The sequence below is a fragment of the Oncorhynchus mykiss genome, chromosome 25, assembly GCF_057628025.1.
Source record: "Oncorhynchus mykiss isolate SJ-2025 chromosome 25, ASM5762802v1, whole genome shotgun sequence".
NCBI lineage: Eukaryota > Metazoa > Chordata > Actinopteri > Salmoniformes > Salmonidae > Oncorhynchus > Oncorhynchus mykiss.
In genome coordinates, this window is record NC_143046.1 from 44,047,888 (window position 1) to 44,066,470 (window position 18,583).

At 46.0% G+C, this 18,583-nt stretch overlaps 1 pseudogene across 1 annotated transcript in view; it reads right to left on the reverse strand.

The window, feature by feature from the left end:
- The window catches only part of LOC110504166 (ATP-binding cassette sub-family C member 5-like), a 37,798-nt pseudogene extending 26,146 nt beyond the window's left edge, over positions 1-11,652 (reverse strand). The window contains exon 1 of the transcript XR_016491546.1: positions 11,478-11,652. The product of XR_016491546.1 is annotated as an ATP-binding cassette sub-family C member 5-like (transcript). The remainder of the gene's footprint in view (positions 1-11,477) is intronic.
- Positions 11,653-18,583: the final 6,931 nt, after the last annotated feature.

The following is an 18,583-nucleotide window of genomic DNA, read 5'->3' on the forward strand; positions in this document are numbered from 1 at the left end:
ATTAGCATTGTTGCAGTTAGTGCTAATGGCCAGGCAATAGATGGTAGTAAGGATGTCTACAGTATGTTGGAACAGGCTTTGTTATACCCAGCTGGCAGGGAAGTGGGTGGGGGAGACAAAGCAATACTTTGCAAATCAGTAGTCAGTCGGCCCGTGGCAAGAATGGATGATTTGAATTGTAAAAAGCTCATGTTTCAGGTAGATGCATGAATAACAATAAATAATACACATTTTAAGACTCACCTTGAGGGCTTGAGAAAGTTTAAATACCCATAGGGCTTACTGCAATTTTGGCCTTGGTAGGCTACACTAGTTTATTTATACTAACACCTTAGCTATAAAGGTTTGGTCTAATCAAGTCATTCTGGCCAACATCCTTTTCTATTCAGAATCCACTGTTATCTAATAGAGAAGTACTTGATGACACGACTGCTTCTTGGAGAGATCCACAGGGTGGCCAATGGACTCCATCGTCTCACCTCTGAATTAGCCTACAGTGACACCTGTTGGCACGTCAAACTCTTCTGCATAGCAAGTGCTTCTTAACTTCTTAACCTTGGTCAGTGATGTGATCCACCCAGTACTAACAAGCTTGTATAAATCTTATGGCTGCAGGGGCAGTATTGAGTAGCTTGGATGAAAGGTGCCCAGAGTAAACGGTCTGCTCCTCGGTCCCAGTTGCTAATATATGCATATTATTAGTAGTATTGGATAGAAAACACTCTGAAGTTTCTAAAACAGTTTGAATGATGTTTCTTCGACCTGTAATATAACTTTTTGAAGTTTTCGTCCGACATTCGGATGGACCTGCACGAGCGTTTGGATTTGTGTACCTAACGCCCTAACAAAAGTAGCTACTTGGACATAAATATTGGACATTATCGAACAAATCAAGCATTTTTTGTGGAACTAGGATTCCTGGGAGTGCATTCTGATGAAGATCATCAAAAGAAAGGGAATATTTATAATGTGATTTCTGATTTCTGTTGACTCCAGCATGGAGAATAATTTTATTTATTTTCTGAGCGCAGTCTCAGATTATTGCATGGTTTGTTTTTTTCTGTAAGGTGTTTTTGAAATCTGACACAGCGGTTGCATTAAGGAGAGGTATATCTATAATTCCATGTGTATAACTTGTATTTTCATCTACATTGATGAGTATTTCTGTAAAATGATGTGTCTCTCTGCAATATCACAGGATGTTTTTGGAACTAGTGAACGTAACGCGCCAAGGTAAACTCAGATTTTTTATATAAATATGAACTTTATCAAACAAAACATACATGTATTGTGTAACAAAGTCCTATGAGTGTCATCTGATTAAGATCAAAGGTAAGTGATTCATTTTATCTCTATTTGTGCTTATTGTGACTCCTCTCTTTGGCTGGAAAAACGGCTGGGTTTTTCTGTGAGTTGGTGGTCACCTAACAATAATTTGTGGTGCTTTCACTGTAAAGCCTATTTGAAATCGGACACTGTGGTGGGATTAACAACAAGATTACCTTTAAAACGGTATAAAATACATGTATGTTTGAGGAATGTTAATTATGAGATTTCTGTTGTTTTGAATTTGGCGCCCTGCACTTTCACTGGCTGTTGTCAAATCATCCCATTAACGGGATTGCAGCACTAAGAAGTTATATAAGCCTCTTTAGGACAAGATAACATTGTTCATACTGTAACAATGTTTAAGAAACCATAACAGCTTTACAATTACCTATATGGGTTTTGTGAGGCAGCACAGGTGTTTCTTTGTCCTGTTTCCAGCCCATACAGTGCAACCACTGAAGTTAACACGGTTGGATAGGTGAAAATCAAGGGTTCACTGCGTAGGCTAATCCAGTCATGACATAACATTGGATAGGTACCATTAAAGAAGTGAGGAAGGGCGGAAGAAAGGAAGGATGCATTGTAAAGTATTTAGAATAGGGCCCAGAATCTTAGTGAGATAAGCACAGACATAGCCAAGGGAAGTAGGGGTGCTCCCCCTGATACATTTGAATAATAAAACAAATATTTAAAATAACAACACATTTTCTCCCCAATAATTAAGAGATTTGCAGATCTGCAAGTTTTATTGTCACGTGCACAAGTACAGGGAAATGTCTTTCTTGCTTGCTCTTTCCCAACATCAGTAGTACTATTAAAAAAAAGTAAAGTAGAACAAACACACTATAAATAGAAATAAGAAGAACACAAGAAATAAGTAAGATAAATACTGGGTCAGTTCCAGGGTCAGTGCCAGTACCATATTTACAATGTGCAGGGATACTGGAGTGGTAAGGGTAGATATGTACAGGGTTAAGTTGACTAGGCATCAGGATATATGATAAACAGAGTAGCAGCAGCATATATGATTATTACGTGTGAGTGTGTGTGTGTGTGGAGTCAGTATGAATGTGTGCGTTTGTTATGTGTGTGTGAGCAAATGAAGTGTGATTGTGTGCGAGTATAGAGGGTGCATAGAGTGAGTGTGTGTGTGCCTAGTCAGTGCAATGCTCTTTATGAAATAGAATGGTAAATAGTCCGTGTAGCCATTTTGTTAGCCATTTAGCAGTCTTATGGTTTCGGGATAGAAGCTGTTCAGGACCCTGTTGGTGTCAGTCTTGTTGCTCCGGTACCACTTGCCATGGTGAAACAGAGATAACAGTCTATGGCTTGGGTGGCTGAAATCTTTATACATTTTCCAGGCTGTCCTTTCACACCGCCTGATATAGAGGTCCTGGACGGCAGGGCGTTTGGCCCCAGTGATGTACTGGGCAGTCTGCACCACCCTCTGTAGCGCAATGCGATTGAGGGCAGGGCAGTTGCCATATCAAGCAGTGATGATTGCTTACTTAGTGTTAGTTGGTTACATTTACTAACCAAATTGCCTTGCCTTTCATGCAAACCGTCAGCTGTATTAGTTTGCTCGTGCGAATTGTAAAACATACTTTACTATAGTTTTGTTACTGTTTCTAGAGTAATATGCTTTGTTATTGTACAGAGGTGTTTGCACGTTATTAGAATAATGAAAATAGTTATCTAGTTGTTACTGATATGGTAATGATCTATCTGGTTTGGCATGATGCCAGATACATGGTTCCTTCACAACAAACGTTTTCAATATATTAATTCCAGAAAAGTCCTGCCTTGGGAGTTTTATTGAAGACTCAGTTGTTAGCCATCTGTCTAGTTTTGCATAGGAACGCAATTCCAGTGCCGAATAGTGAAAAAACATAATCACGGCAGGCTCAAGCACAAGAATAATCGTACATGGTTATGATTCTACGTTCATCAGCCAAAAAAGTCTCTGATCCTAGGGAAGACCAGCAATCTACGATGCAGCAACCAGAGCCAAGTGTTCGACAGAAAGAAGAGCGAGTAAGAGATGGAGCCTCTTCAGCACATTGGGACCAAGTCTCAGTCTACAAGATCAAGGTCATCAAAACAGTCATGCAGATCCTCAACGGCGAGTTCTGCAGCCATCAAAGCACGTGCCAAGGAGAACGCAGCGCGTGCTCAAGTCTCCTAATCTGAAAAGGAAGCTTCTGTGATGAAACAAAAGGCGGAACTGGAGGCCAGTTTGTTGAAGCAAAAAGCTGACCTCGATTTAAGTTTATATGTTCTCCAAGTTGAGAGAGCAGCTGCGTTGGCTGAAGCTGCAGCCTTTGAAGAAGCTGTAGAATCAGAACGCAGAGAGCTCCGCAAACTAGACACAGGGACACAGCCCTTAAATCCAATCCAACTTACTTGTGAGTATGTGCAACAACATGCTAGGCCCAACTTTGCTGAAGTGCCATTTGAAGTAGAGACACAAGCTTAATGTTGACCCAGCTACACGCCACAATCCAGAAAGTAGCAAACAACGGGGCATGAGTAAAGACTCTCCGTTCAAAAGAAATGAACAGCAGCATGGTAGAAATGGAAAACAACCTCACTTCCAGTCACCCACACAAAGCTTCCCTGAGTCACAAGTGGCATCAGATCTCACCACGTACCTCCTGCGCCGTGAGATGGTGAGTTCCCGGACTCCTGAAGTTTGATGATCGCCCTGAAAATGATTGGGCATGGAAATCATCTTTTCTCAATGCAACCAGAGACTTAAACCTATCAGCCAGGGAAAAGTTAGATCTAATTACCAAGTGGCTAGAGGCAGAGTCGTCTGAGCAAGCAAAGAGAATTAGATCTGTCCATATTCTCAACACAACAGCAGGGCTTACCATGGTCTGGCAATGACTCGAAGAGTGCTATGGTACACCCGAAGTGATCGAGAATGCACAGTTGAAGAAAATTTACAATTTTCCAAAACTGTCTGACAAATACAATCACAAGCTAAGACAACTGGGTGACATTCTTCTCGAACTGGAGTGTGCTAACGTAGAAGTGTACCTTCCAGGCCTCGCTTATCTGGACACATCTCTGGGGGCAATGTCACGGCCGTCTTCCTGGAAGGGATAAGTGGACCAAAGCGCAGCGTTGTGAGCGTAAATTGGATTTTTATCAGAATGTCGCCAACAAAACAAAGGCACGACCGTGAAGCTTAACAGTATGTATGATTCCCAATCAGAGACAATGATAGACAGCTGTCCCTGATTGAGAACCATACCCGGCCAAAACATAGAAATAACAAAACATAGAAAACAGAACATAGAATGCCCACCCAAATCACACCCTGACCAAACCAAAATAGAGACATAAATAGGCTCTCTCAGGGCATGACAGATAAACCCTATAGAGAAACTTCCATTCGGTTTACACCAGAAATGGATAGCACAGGGATCCAAATACAAGGACTATCAGGTAGCATTCTCACCATTCTCATTTTTCTTGAGATTCATCAGGAACCAGGCAAGAACTAGAAACAGTTTCACCCTCTACATCTCAACTACCCAGGTGTCTATGAAAAGTGAGAAACCTGTCAGGTACAGCAGCAAGACACCTGTGACTGTACACAAAACAGACGTGTCATCTGAGCCCTCAGACCACCAAACTAAACCCAGTAAGGTTGAAAGCTCTGACCATCACTGCCCAATACATAACAAGCCTCATCCTCTTAAAAAGTGTTGTGGGTTTAGATTTTTTTAAACTCTTGATGAGCGCAAATCATATCTCAAAGAGAATGTCATTTGTTTCCGATGTGGTGGGTCAACTCAGCACAGAGCTAAAGACTGTAAGGTGTCAGTCTATAGACGGACACATGCAGCTCACTCTCCCTACTTTGATAGAGTGTGACATTATGCCAGACAATAGGGTGAACAATTCCCTCCCCCTTCATTGCGCAACATAATCCCCATCTGCAACCAGTGGCAGACAAAATTCCAGCTGTGGACCCAGAGTCTCCCATCCTCCTGCTTTTAGGACAAGACATCTTAAGGGTACACAAGGTACGAGAGCGAATCAATGCGCCCCACGACACTCCTTATGCACAGCGACTCGACCTCGGGTGGGTCATCGTGGATGAGGTCTGTCTGGGAATGGCTCACCTACCAGCCAGTCTTACCGATGCCCCCCTTCCCACAGAAAAACAAGAGGAATGGAAAATGTGGAAGGAATCTATGAAGGAGTTGGAACATCGGTATATTCAGCTGACCGACATCCCAGTCGCTTTGTGCAGCTCTCTTCTTTGAGTGGTCTTCTCGGATTCCTCTACAGTAGCCATAGGAGCGGTAGCCTACCTGAGAGTTATTGACTCGGAAGGGCAATGCCATGTTGGATTTGTCATGGAGAAATCTAAATTGGCTCCTCGACCGTCCCACACTATCCCACTCCTAGTACTGTGTGCGGCTGTATGAACTGATCGGATACGAAATGGACCTTGATGTAAATGCTGCCGAGTTCTACACAGTCAGTAAGATAGAACTCTTACATCCACAATGTCACCGAAAGATTCTATGTGTATGTTGCCAATAGGGTAACTCGCAGTCTGACAATTTTTCTCTTTTTTCTTGGGCCTCTAACTATATCTATTTTTTTTTGCGAATTGGATTGATCCCCTCTACCACACGGAACCCCACTAATACTACCGACGGAAATGCACGAGGTGGCTAAAAACAGACCTCCATCCTATGCTAGCTTGCTACCGATGGCCCGGCTAGCTGTCTGAATTGCCTTGACCCCAACCAACCTCACTACTCACTGACCCTTTTGATCACTCGACTAAGCATGCCTCTCCTTAATGTTAATATGCCTTGTCCATTGCTGTTCTGGTTAGTGTTAATTGGCTTATTTCACTGTAGAGCTGTCTGAATCCTGACTTAGGAAGACCACCAAAAATTCTGAAATGTTCATCCCTAACTACAACATTTTCAGACAAGATAGAACTGCCAAAGGGGGCGGTGTTGCAATCTACTGCAATGATAGCCTGCAGAGTTCTGTCCTACTATCCAGGTCTGTACCCAAACAATTTGAACTTCTACTTTTAAAAATCCACCTCTCTAAAACAAGTCTCTCACCGTTGCCGCCTGCTATAGACCACCCTCTGCCCCCAGCTGTGCTCTGGACACCATATGTGAACTGATTGCCCCCCCATCTATCTTCAGAGCTCGTGCTGCTAGGCGACCTAAACTGGAACATGCTTAATAAACACCCCAGCCATCCTACAATCTAAGCTTGATGCCCTCAATCTCACACAAATTATCAATGAACCTACCAGGTACCTCCCCATAGGCGTAAACACGGGCACCCTCATAGATATCACCCTAACCAACTTGCCCTCTAAATACACCTCTGCTGTCTTCAACCAAGATCTCAGCAATCACTGCCTCATTGCCTGCATCCGTAATGGGTCAGCAGTCAAACGACCTCCACTCATCACTGTCAAATGCTCCCTGAAACACTTCAGCGAGCAGGCCTTTCTAATCGACCTGGCTGGGGTATCCTGGAAGGATATTGATCTCATCCCGTCAGTAGAGGATTCCTGGTTATTTTTTTTAAATGCCTTCCTAACCATCTTAAATAAGCATGCCCCATTCAAGAAATTTAGAACCAGGAACAGATATAGCCCTTGGTTCACCCCAGACCTGACTGCCCTTAACCAACAAAAACATCCTATGGCGTTCTGCATTAGCATCGAACAGCCCCCAATATACACAGGCAGTTAGAAAAGCCAAGGCTAGCTTTTTCAAGCAGAAATTTGCTTCCTGCAACACTAACTTAAAAAAGTTCTGGAACAAGTCCATGGAGAATAAGAACACCTCCTCCCAGCTGCCCACTGCACTGAAGATAGGAAACTCTGTCACCACTGATAAATCCACTATAATTGAGAATTTCAATAAGCATTTTTCTTCGGCTGGCCATGCTTTCCACCTGGCTACCCTTACCCCGGTCAACACAACAGCACTGCACCCCCCACAGCAACTCGCCCAAGCCTTCCCCCATTTCTCCTTCTCCCAAATCCAGTCAGCTGATGTTCTGAAAGAGCTGCAAAATCTGGACCCCTACAAATCAGCCAGGCTAGACAATCTGGACCTTTTCTAAAATTATCTGCCGAAATTGTTGCCACCCCTATTACTAGACTGTTCAACCTCTCTTTCGTGTCGTCTGAGATTCCCAAAGATTGGAAAGCAGCTGTGGTCATCCCCCTCTTCAAAGGGGGGAGTACACTCTTGACCCAAACTGCTACAGACCTATATCTATCCTACCATGCCTTTCTAAGATCTTCGAAAGCCAGGTCAACAAACAGATTAACAACCATTTCGAATCTCACCATACCCTCTCTGCTCTGCAATCTGGTTTCAGAGCTGGTCATGGGTGCACCTCAGCCACGCTCAAGGTCCTAAACGATATCTTAACCGCCATCGATAAGGCACATTACTGTGCAGCCGTATTCATTGATCTGGCCAAGGCTTTCCACTCTGTCAATCACCACATCCTCATCGGCAGACTCGACAGCCTTGGTTTCTCAAATGATTGCCTCGCCTGGTTCACCAACTACTTCTCTGATAGAGTTCAGTGTGTCAAATCGGAGGGTCTGTTGTCCGGACCTCTGCAGTCTCTATGGGGGTGCCACAGGGTTCAATTCTTGGACCGACTCTTCTCTGTATACATCAATGATGTCGCTCTTGCTGCTGGTGAGTCTCCAATCCACCTCTACGCAGACGACAACATTCTGTATACTTCTGGCCCTTCTTTGGACACTGTGTTAACAACCCTCCAGGCAAGCTTCAATGCCATTACGACTCTCGTCCGTGGCCTCCAATTGCTCTTAAATACAAGTAAAACTAAATGCATGCTCTTCACCCGACCTTCCCGCCTGTCCAATATCACTACTCTGGACGGCTCTGACTTAGAATACGTGGACAACTACAAATACCTAGGTGTCTGGTTAGACTGTGAACTCTCCTTCCATACCTACATCAAAAATCTCTAATCCAAAGTCAAATCTGGAATTGGCTTCCTATTTCGCAACAAAGCATCCTTCACTCATGCTGCCAAACATACCCTTGTAAAACTGACCATCCTACCAATCCTCGACTACGGCGATGTAATTTACAAAATAGCCTCCAATACCCTACTCAACAAATTGGATGCAGTCTATCACAGTGCCATCCGTTTTGTCACCAAAGCCCCATATACTACCCACCATTGCGACCTGTACGCTCTCGTTGGCTGGCCCTCGCTTCATACTTGTCGCCAAACCCACTGGCTCCATGTCATCTACAAGACCCTGCTAGGTAAAGTCCCCCCTTATCTCAGCTCGCTGGTCACCATAGCATCACCCACCTGTAGCACGCGCTCCAGCAGGTATATCTCTCTGGTCACCCCCAAAACCAATTCTTCCATTGGCCGCCTCTCTTTCCAGTTCTCTGCTGCCAATGACTGGAACGAACTACAAAAATCTCTGAAACTGGAAACACTTATCTCCCTCAATAGCTTTAAGCACCAGCTGTCAGAGCAGCTCACAGATTACTGCACCTGTACATAGCCCATCTATAATTTAGCCCAAACAACTACCTCTTTCCCTATTGTATTTATTTATTTATTTCCTTTGCACCCCATTATTTTTATTTCTACTTTGCACATTCTTCCACTGCAAATCTACCATTCCAGTGTTTTACTTGCTATATTGTATTTCCTTTGCCACCATGGCCTTTTTTTTGCCTTTACCTCCCTTATCTTACCTAATTTGCTCACATCGTGTACTGTATGTTTGTTTTACTCCATGTGTAACTCTGTGTTGTTGTATGTGTCGAACTGCTTTGCTTTATCTTGGCCAGGTCGCAATTTTAAATGAGAACTTGTTCTCAACTTGCCTACCTGGTTAAATAAAGCTGAAACATTATTTTTTTTTAATCAGGAAGTCTACCCATCCAGACCAGTGGTGTTATGTAAACACTGCCAGCAATCCAGCAGACCATGCAACCAGGCCCATACTAAAAGCACTCTTAAAGCACACCGGTTGGTTCTCAGGTCCACCTTTCCTGGCCCAAGCAAACTCAGGTGAGCCTGAGACCATCAATTTTGACTTTGTAGGGCCTGACGTAGACGCAGAGATTCAACCAGACATCACTGCCTTTTCCACTAAGGTTTTTAGAGCTCAACTCGGCTCCCATCCCTTTGAGAGGTTCTCAAGCTGGAAAGCTCTCAATCGAGGCACAGTGAGACTCATTCATGTTGCCAGATCCTTCCATGAAGGTGCGGACGACACCAACTGCAGAGGCTGGCATCACAGTAATAAACCAATGCATTACAAGTGAGTTTTCATAAGCCAAAACAACAATCATTCACCGTGTGCAACATGAAGCCTTCAAAGAGGAATCAAAATGCCTTGAGAAGGAAAAGAGTTCCCTAAACAAAGTACACTCAAGCTGAACCCAGTAATTGATGAGGATGGGTTGCTGAGGGTGGGAGGCCGCGTATCCTCTGCCGACCTGTCACCATGTCCGCACTCTGCTGGTATGACATTATCATGAGCAAGTGGCTCACCAGGGTCATCATTTTTCAGATGGAGCTATTTGAGCACCATGCTTCTGGAATATTGGGAGCAAACGTCTGGTCTCTGGTATCATCCACAAGTGTGTCACCTGCCGCAAGGTTAGAGGGAGGTTAGTTGACCAAAATATGGCTGACTTGCCTGCCGACAGATTCACATCTGAGCCACCATTCACCAGCGTTGGACTTGATGCGTTTGGACCATGGAATGTCATAATTTGTTGCACTAGAGGTTAGGTAGTGCAGACTCCAAGCACTGGGCGGTACTCTTTACATGTATGTCTACTAGAGCAGTCCATATTGAGCTCATCGAATCCATGTCGACATCCAGCTTCATCAACACGCTGAGGTGTTTTTTTTTTGCCCTTCCGTGGTTCAGCAAAAGTGCTACGCTCTGATCAAGGTACAAACTTTATAGGTGCCAGCAGGGAACTCGGAATCGACACAAATGACTCAGAACTGACTAAATACCTCTCAGACAAGGGATGTACATGGATTTTTAATCCCCCACACTCATCTCATATGGGTGGTTCTTGGGAGAGACTCATTGGGGTAACCAGATGTATCCTAGATGCTATGCTGTTTCAGACGGGCTCCACTCAAGAGCTACCTCAGCCCCTTCTGGATACTTCCACATGAATGACCATAATGGAAAACAGTGGACGCAAGTCCAGTGTCTCGCTGTCAACTTCAGGAAAAGGTGCAGACAGGAGTACCTGACAACACTCCAGAGATGCAGAAAATGGACAGCAGAAAAGCCTAATGTAAAAGTGGGAGATGTTGTCTTATTGAAAGACAGTCAGGTGCAATGAAATGACTGGCCAGATGGGCTTGTGGTCAAAACATTTCCCAGTACTGACAAAAAGGTCAGGAAAGTAGAGCAAAACATTGTCAAGCAAGGGACTGCTAAGGTGTTACTGAGACCAAACTCAGAGCTTGTTGCTCTTCTTTCTGAAGCAACCTAGAGAAAAATATAAAGGAGCATTATTTGTTATTTGATTGGCAAAATTTCATTATACCAGGCGGGGAGTGTGCTGCCATCCTTTTAGAAGGTAACATAATATCTTATTATAGTGGTGAAGATGGAGTGGAAATAGGGAGAAAGCGCATTTCATGGTTTATAAAGTGTTGAACAGTGCTGAATAACAACTTAAACATGAACTCTTTGCTGTATTCATTGAGTCTATCTCTGGTCATGGTTTTAAAAGTTTTGAAATCTCACAGTTTCAACTTTGCTGTGTGTTCGAGGCTTCTTTTTAGAGTCTATGGCTAGAGGAAACTGTGCAGACATGGTGATCTGAGCTAACGGTGATCTGGCCAGCGGTAGGCCAATAAATGCTCTTAATTTGCTATCTGGGCCTGCCGGGTAACATTTCATGATTACAGATGTGACAGGTAGCATTAGAGTTCTTGGGAACAGGAATGATGGTGGTCAGCTTGAGACGTGTGGGGATTACATACTGGCACAAGGAGAAGTTGAAAATAACTGTAAACATGCCTGTCAGCTGTTTTGCTCATGCTTTGAGAACTCGCCCTGGAACACCTGATTTAAAAACCTTACTCACATGGGCCTCGGAGAGTGAGATCACCCAATCCCCTGGGTCGGCGGGGGCCCTCGGTGTTGTTTTTGTCGAAGCATGGATAAAATGCATTGAGTTCGTCTGGTAGCGAGGCATCACTGGGCAGATCACAACTGGGTCTTCCTTTGTAATCCTTAATGGTCTGTAGCCCCTGCCACATGCGGCTGGCGTCGGAGCCTGTGTAATATACTATATATTATATACTGAACAAAAATATAAACGCAACATGTAAAGTGTTGGTGCCATGTTTCATGAGCTGAAATAAAATATCCCAGAAATGTTTAATACGTACAAAAAGATTCTTTCTCAAAAATGTTCACCACAATTTTTTTTACATCCCTGTTGGTGAGAATTTTTCCTTTGCCAAGATAATCCATCCACCTGACAGGTATAACATATCAAGAAGCTAATTAAACAGCACGAATATTACACAGGTGCACCTTGTCATGACTCTCTCTCCTTGGTGAGGATCAAAGGTGCCAGATCAGCTCGGCACATGGCTGACAGCCAGACCCCCCTCTCTCCCACCAGAGTGGGGAGTTGGGCCGGTTTTATGATTTAACAAAGGTAAAAATTCCTGTTACCGAGAGACTCCTGCTGCCCAAAACTTCAAAAAACATTGGAAACTGGGACAATATGTCATGTACTGTCATGTTGTGTCTTGTCTCTGTCCTTTCCCTTCACCCTGTCTCCCTCTGCTGGTCGTTGTTAGGTTACCTTTTCTCCCCCTCTTTCCCCCAGCTGTGCCTTGTCTCCTCCTAACCACCTCGTCACCCCTTTTCCCACCTGTTCCCTTTTTCCCTCTGATTAGTCCCCTATATCTCTCTCTGTTTTTGTTCCTGTCCTTGTCGGACTCTTGTTTGTTGTGTTTCATGCCTGAACCAGACTGTCGTCATGTTTGCTGTAACCTTGTCTTGTCCTGTCGGAATCTGCCGGTCCGTCTGAGCCTACCTATGTTTGGTAATTAAAGAAGCTCTGTTTAAGTTAATTCGCTTTTGGGTCCTCATTCACGCCCCGTAACAGAAGAATCCGACCAAGAATGGACCCAGCGACTTCGGATCCTCTCCACTCAGCCGTCGGGATCCAGGGAGCGATGCTAGGCAGACACGAGCAGGAAGTGTCTGCTGCTCGACATGCCGTTGAGACCCTGGCCACCCAAGTCTCCAACCTCACAGAACAGGTTCACCATCTCCGCCTCGATCCACCGGCCACTTCCAGGGCTTTCGAATCTCCGGAGCCCAGAATCAATAACCCGCCGTGTTACTCTGGGGAGCCCACTGAATGCCGCTCGTTCCTCACCCAGTGTGATATTGTGTTTTCTCTCCAGCCCAACACTTACTCCAGGAGCACTGCTCGTGTCGCCTACGTCATATCTCTCCTTATTGGACGGGCTCGTGAGTGGGGCACGGCAATCTGGGAGGCAAGGGCTGAGTGTACTAACCAGTATCAGGACTTTAAGGAGGAGATGATACGGGTTTTTGATCGATCTGTTTTTGGGGAGGAGGCTTCCAGGGCCCTGTCTTCCCTATGTCAAGGCAATCGATCCATAACAGACTACTCTATTGAGTTTCGCACTCTTGCTGTCTCCAGTGGCTGGAACGAGCCGGCCTTGCTCGCTCGTCTTCTGGAGGGTCTCCGCGCAGAGGTAAAGGATGAGATTCTCTCCCGGGAGGTTCCTTCCAGCGTGGATTCCTTGATTGAACTCGCTATTCGCATTGAGCGACGGGTTGATCTTCGTCACCGAGCTCGTGGAAAGGAGCTCGCGCTCTCCGTCGCCCCCCTCTCCGCATCACTACCATCTTCCTCTGCCGGCTCGGGTGCTGAGCCCATGCAGCTGGGAGGTATCCGCATCTCGACTAAGGAGAGGGAACGGAGAATCACCAACCGCCTCTGTCTCTATTGCGGTTCCGCTGGTCATTTTGTCACTTCATGTCCAGTAAAAGGCCAGAGCTCGTCAGTAAGCGGAGGGCTACTGGTGAGCGCTACTACTCCTGTCTCTCCTTCAAGATCCTGCACTACCTTGTCGGTCCATCTACGCTGGACCGGTTCGTCAGCTTCCTGCAGTGCCTTAATAGACTCTGGGGCGGAGGGCTGTTTTATGGACGAGACCTGGGCTCGGGAACATGACATTCCTCTCAGACAGTTAAAGGAGCCCACGGCCTTGTTCGCCCTGGATGGTAGTCCTCTCCCCAGGATTCAGCGTGAGACGCTACCTTTAACCCTCACTGTTTCTGGTAATCATAGTGAAACCATTTCTTTTTTAATTTTTCGTTCACCTTTTACACCTATTGTTTTGGGCCATCCCTGGCTAGTTTGTCATAATCCTTCCATTAATTGGTCTAGTAATTCTATCCTCTCCTGGAACGTCTCTTGTCATGTGAAATGTTTCATGTCTGCTATCCCTCCTGTTTCCTCTGTCTCTTCTTCACAGGAGGAGCCTGGTGATTTGACAGGGGTGCCGGAGGAATATCACGATCTGCGCACGGTGTTCAGTCGGTCCAGGGCCACCTCTCTTCCTCCACACCGGTCGTATGATTGTAGTATTGATCTCCTTCCGGGAACCACCCCCCCCCCCCGGGGTAGACTATACTCTCTGTCGGCTCCCGAACGTAAGGCTCTCGAAGATTATTTGTCTGTAGCTCTTGACGCCGGTACCATAGTCCCCTCCTCCTCTCCCGCCGGAGCGGGGTTTTTTTTTGTCAAGAAGAAGGACGGGTCTCTGCGCCCCTGCATAGATTATCGAGGGCTGAATGACATAACAGTGAAGAATCGTTATCCGCTTCCTCTTATGTCTTCAGCCTTCGAGATCCTGCAGGGAGCCAGGTTTTTTACTAAGTTGGACCTTCGTAACGCTTACCATCTCGTGCGCATCAGGGAGGGGGACGAGTGGAAGACGGCGTTTAACACTCCGTTAGGGCACTTTGAATACCGGGTTCTTCCTTTCGGCCTCGCTAACGCTCCAGCTGTCTTTCAGGCATTAGTCAATGATGTCCTGAGAGACATGCTGAACATCTTTGTTTTCGTTTACCTTGACGATATCCTGATTTTTTCACCGTCACTCCAGATTCATGTTCAGCACGTTCGACGTGTCCTCCAGCGCCTTTTAGAGAATTGTCTTTTTGTGAAGGCTGAGAAGTGCACTTTTCATGCCTCCTCCGTCACATTTCTCGGTTCTGTTATTTCCGCTGAAGGCATTAAGATGGATCCCGCTAAGGTCCAAGCTGTCATTGATTGGCCCGTCCCTAAGTCACGCGTCGAGCTGCAGCGCTTTCTCGGCTTCGCGAACTTCTATCGTCGTTTCATCCGTAATTTCGGTCAGGTGGCAGCTCCTCTCACAGCCCTTACTTCTGTCAAGACGTGCTTTAAGTGGTCCGTTTCCGCCCAGGGAGCTTTTGATCTCCTCAAGAATCGTTTTACATCCGCTCCTATCCTTGTTACACCTAACGTCTCTAGACTGTTTGTTGTCGAGGTTGACGCGTCAGAGGTGGGCGTGGGAGCCATTCTTTCTCAGCGCTCCCTCTCTGACGACAAGGTCCACCCATGCGCGTATTTTTCTCATCGCCTGTCGCCGTCGGAACGTAACTATGATGTGGGTAACCGCGAACTGCTCGCCATCCGGTTAGCCCTAGGCGAATGGCGACAGTGGTTGGAGGGGGTGACCGTTCCTTTTGTCGTTTGGACTGACCATAGGAACCTTGAGTACATCCGTCGACTTAATGCGCGTCAGGCGCGTTGGGCGCTGTTTTTCGCTCGTTTCGAGTTCGTGATTTCTTATCGTCCGGGCTCTAAGAACACAAAGCCTGATGCTTTGTCTCGTCTCTTCAGTTCTTCAGTAGCCTCCACTGACCCCGAGGGGATTCTCCCTGAGGGGCGTGTTGTCGGGTTGACTGTCTGGGGAATTGAGAGGCAGGTAAAACAAGCGCTCACTCACACTCCGTCGCCGCGCGCTTGTCCTAGGAACCTTCTTTTCGTTCCCGTTCCTACTCGTCTGGCCGTTCTTCAGTGGGCTCACTCTGCCAAGTTAGCCGGCCACCCTGGCGTTCGGGGTACGCTTGCTTCCATTCGCCAGCGTTTTTGGTGGCCCACCCGGGAGCATGACACGCGTCGTTTCGTGGCTGCTTGTTCGGTCTGCGCGCAGACTAAGTCCGGTAACTCTCCTCCTGCCGGCCGTCTCAGGCCGCTTCCTATTCCCTCTCGACCGTGGTCTCACATCGTCTTAGATTTTGTCACCGGACTGCCTTCGTCAGCGGGGAAGACTGTTATTCTTACGGTTGTCGATAGGTTCTCTAAGGCGGCTCATTTCATTCCCCTTGCTAAGCTTCCTTCTGCTAAAGAGACGGCACAAATCATCATCGAGAATGTTTTCAGAATTCATGGCCTTCCGTCAGACGTCGTTTCGGACAGAGGTCTGCAATTCACGTCTCAATTTTGGAGGGAGTTTTGCCGTTTGATTGGGGCTTCCGTCAGTCTCTCTTCCGGCTTTCACCCCCAGTCTAACGGTCAAGCAGAACGGGCCAATCAGACTATTGGTCGCATCTTACGCAGTCTTTCTTTTCGTAACCCTGCGTCTTGGTCAGAACAGCTCCCCTGGGCAGAATACAACAGGCTTCCTTCGTCTGCGACCGGGCTATCTCCTTTTCAGAGTAGCCTCGGGTACCAGCCTCCGCTGTTCTCATCTCAGTTCGCCGAGTCCAGCGTCCCCTCCGCTCAGGCTTTTGTCCAACGTTGCGAGCGCACCTGGAAGAGGGTCAGGTCTGCACTTTGCCGTTATAGGACGCAGACTGTGAGGGCTGCTAATAAGCGTAGAACTAAGAGTCCTAGATATTGTCGCGGTCAGAGAGTTTGGCTCTCCACTCAGAACCTTCCCCTTAAGACGGCTTCTCGCAAGTTGACCCCACGGTTCATTGGTCCGTTCCGTATTTCTCGGGTCATTAATCCTGTCGCAGTTCGACTTCTTCTTCCGCGATACCTTCGTCGCGTCCACCCGGTCTTCCATGTCTCCTGCATCAAGCCCGTCCTTCGCGCCCCCGCTCGTCTTCCCCCCCCCCCCCCATCCTTGTCGAGGGCGCACCCATCTACAGGGTCCGTAGAATTTTGGACATGCGTCCTCGGGGCCGTGGTCACCAGTACCTCGTAGATTGGGAGGGGTACGGTCCTGAGGAGAGGAGTTGGGTTCCCTCTCGGGACGTGCTGGACCGTGCGCTGATCGAGGATTTCCTCCGTTGCCGCCAGGTTTCCTCCTCGAGTGCGCCAGGAGGCGCTCGGTGAGTGGGGGGGTACTGTCATGTACTGTCATGTTGTGTCTTGTCTCTGTCCTTTCCCTTCACCCTGTCTCCCTCTGCTGGTCGTTGTTAGGTTACCTTTTCTCCCCCTCTTTCCCCCAGCTGTGCCTTGTCTCCTCCTAACCACCTCGTCACCCCTTTTCCCACCTGTTCCCTTTTTCCCTCTGATTAGTCCCCTATATCTCTCTCTGTTTTTGTTCCTGTCCTTGTCGGATTCTTGTTTGTTGTGTTTCATGCCTGAACCAGACTGTCGTCATGTTTGCTGTAACCTTGTCTTGTCCTGTCGGAATCTGCCGGTCCGTCTGAGCCTACCTATGTTTGGTAATTAAAGAAGCTCTGTTTAAGTTAATTCGCTTTTGGGTCCTCATTCACGCCCCGTAACACAATACATTTCAACATCCGAATGTTGGGAATGATGAGAGATGGAATATGGGAAACTAATGTATATTTTGTGATGTTATTAAAATTATCAGAAAGATGTTATAACGGTAACTTTGTAACTTTTAAAGATTTCACACTGTATATATCAGATTTACATCTAGATGTTGTAAAAATTATATGATTAAATATCGAACTATTTTTTGAAAATAAATACATTTGATTTTGGCCTTCTAAATGAGAATTGTGTTTCATGGAAACTTGTCACCACTCAAGTGAGCTCAGAGTTCGTGTCAACATGATGGAACCACCTTTCTGACCAGAATGCTTTAATTGACTCGCTAACAAAATTTACATGAGATCAAAACATGTCGGGTTATTGTCAGCATGTAAAGTTGTCCTAGCTGTACCCTGAATAATCAACCATTGAGACCAATGAACGTGAGGCCGTGGTTGAAATAGTTAGAAACTTTGTAAACCAGACCAAAACATGTCTGCAGCTGTGCATGTAAAGTAGTATAGGACATTTAAACAAGCAAGAACAGATCCCTCACACCATGTGGTACATCTGAAGTATCTAAAAAACGAACACTCAAAAACAAAAAAAAGCCTAGAACTAAGAAGGACATTGTGACTTCTGGTGGACATTGTGACTTCCACTTCCCATAGAACCATCAAGTTCAACAGAGAGAAGACAAAGACATCTATGCGTAAATATATACAGTTGAATTTGGAAGTTTACATACACCTTAGCCAAATACATTCAGACTCAGTTTTTCACAAATCCTGACATTTAATCCCAGTAAAAATGTCCTGTCTTAGGTCAGTTAGGATCACTACTTTATTTTAAGAATGTGAAATGTCAGAATAAATAGTAGAGAGAATGATTTATTTCAGCTTTTATTTATTTCATCACATTCCCTGTGGGTCAGAAGTTTACATGCACTCAATTAGTACTTGGTAGCATTGCCTTTAAATTGTTTAACTTTGGTCAAACGTTTCGGGTAGCCTTCCACAAGCGTCCCACAATAAGTTGGGTGAATTTTGGCCCATTCCTCCTGACAGAGCTGGTGTAACTGAGTCAGGTTTGTTTGTAGGCCTCCTTGCTCGCACATGCTTATTTAGTTCTGCCCACAACTTTTCTATAGGATTGAGGTCAGGGCATTGTGATAGCCACTCCAATACCTTGACTTTGTTGTACTTAAGGTATTTTGCCACAACTTTGGAAGTATGCTTGGGGTCATTGTCCATTTGGAAGATGCATTTGGGCGGCAGGGTAGCGGCAGGGTAGCCTAGTGGTTAGAGCGTTGGACTAGTAACCGGAAGGTTGCAAGTTCAAATCCCCGAGCTGACAAGGTACAAATCTGTCGTTCTGCCCCTGAACAGGCAGTTAACCCACTGTTCCTAGGCCGTCATTGAAAATAAGAATTT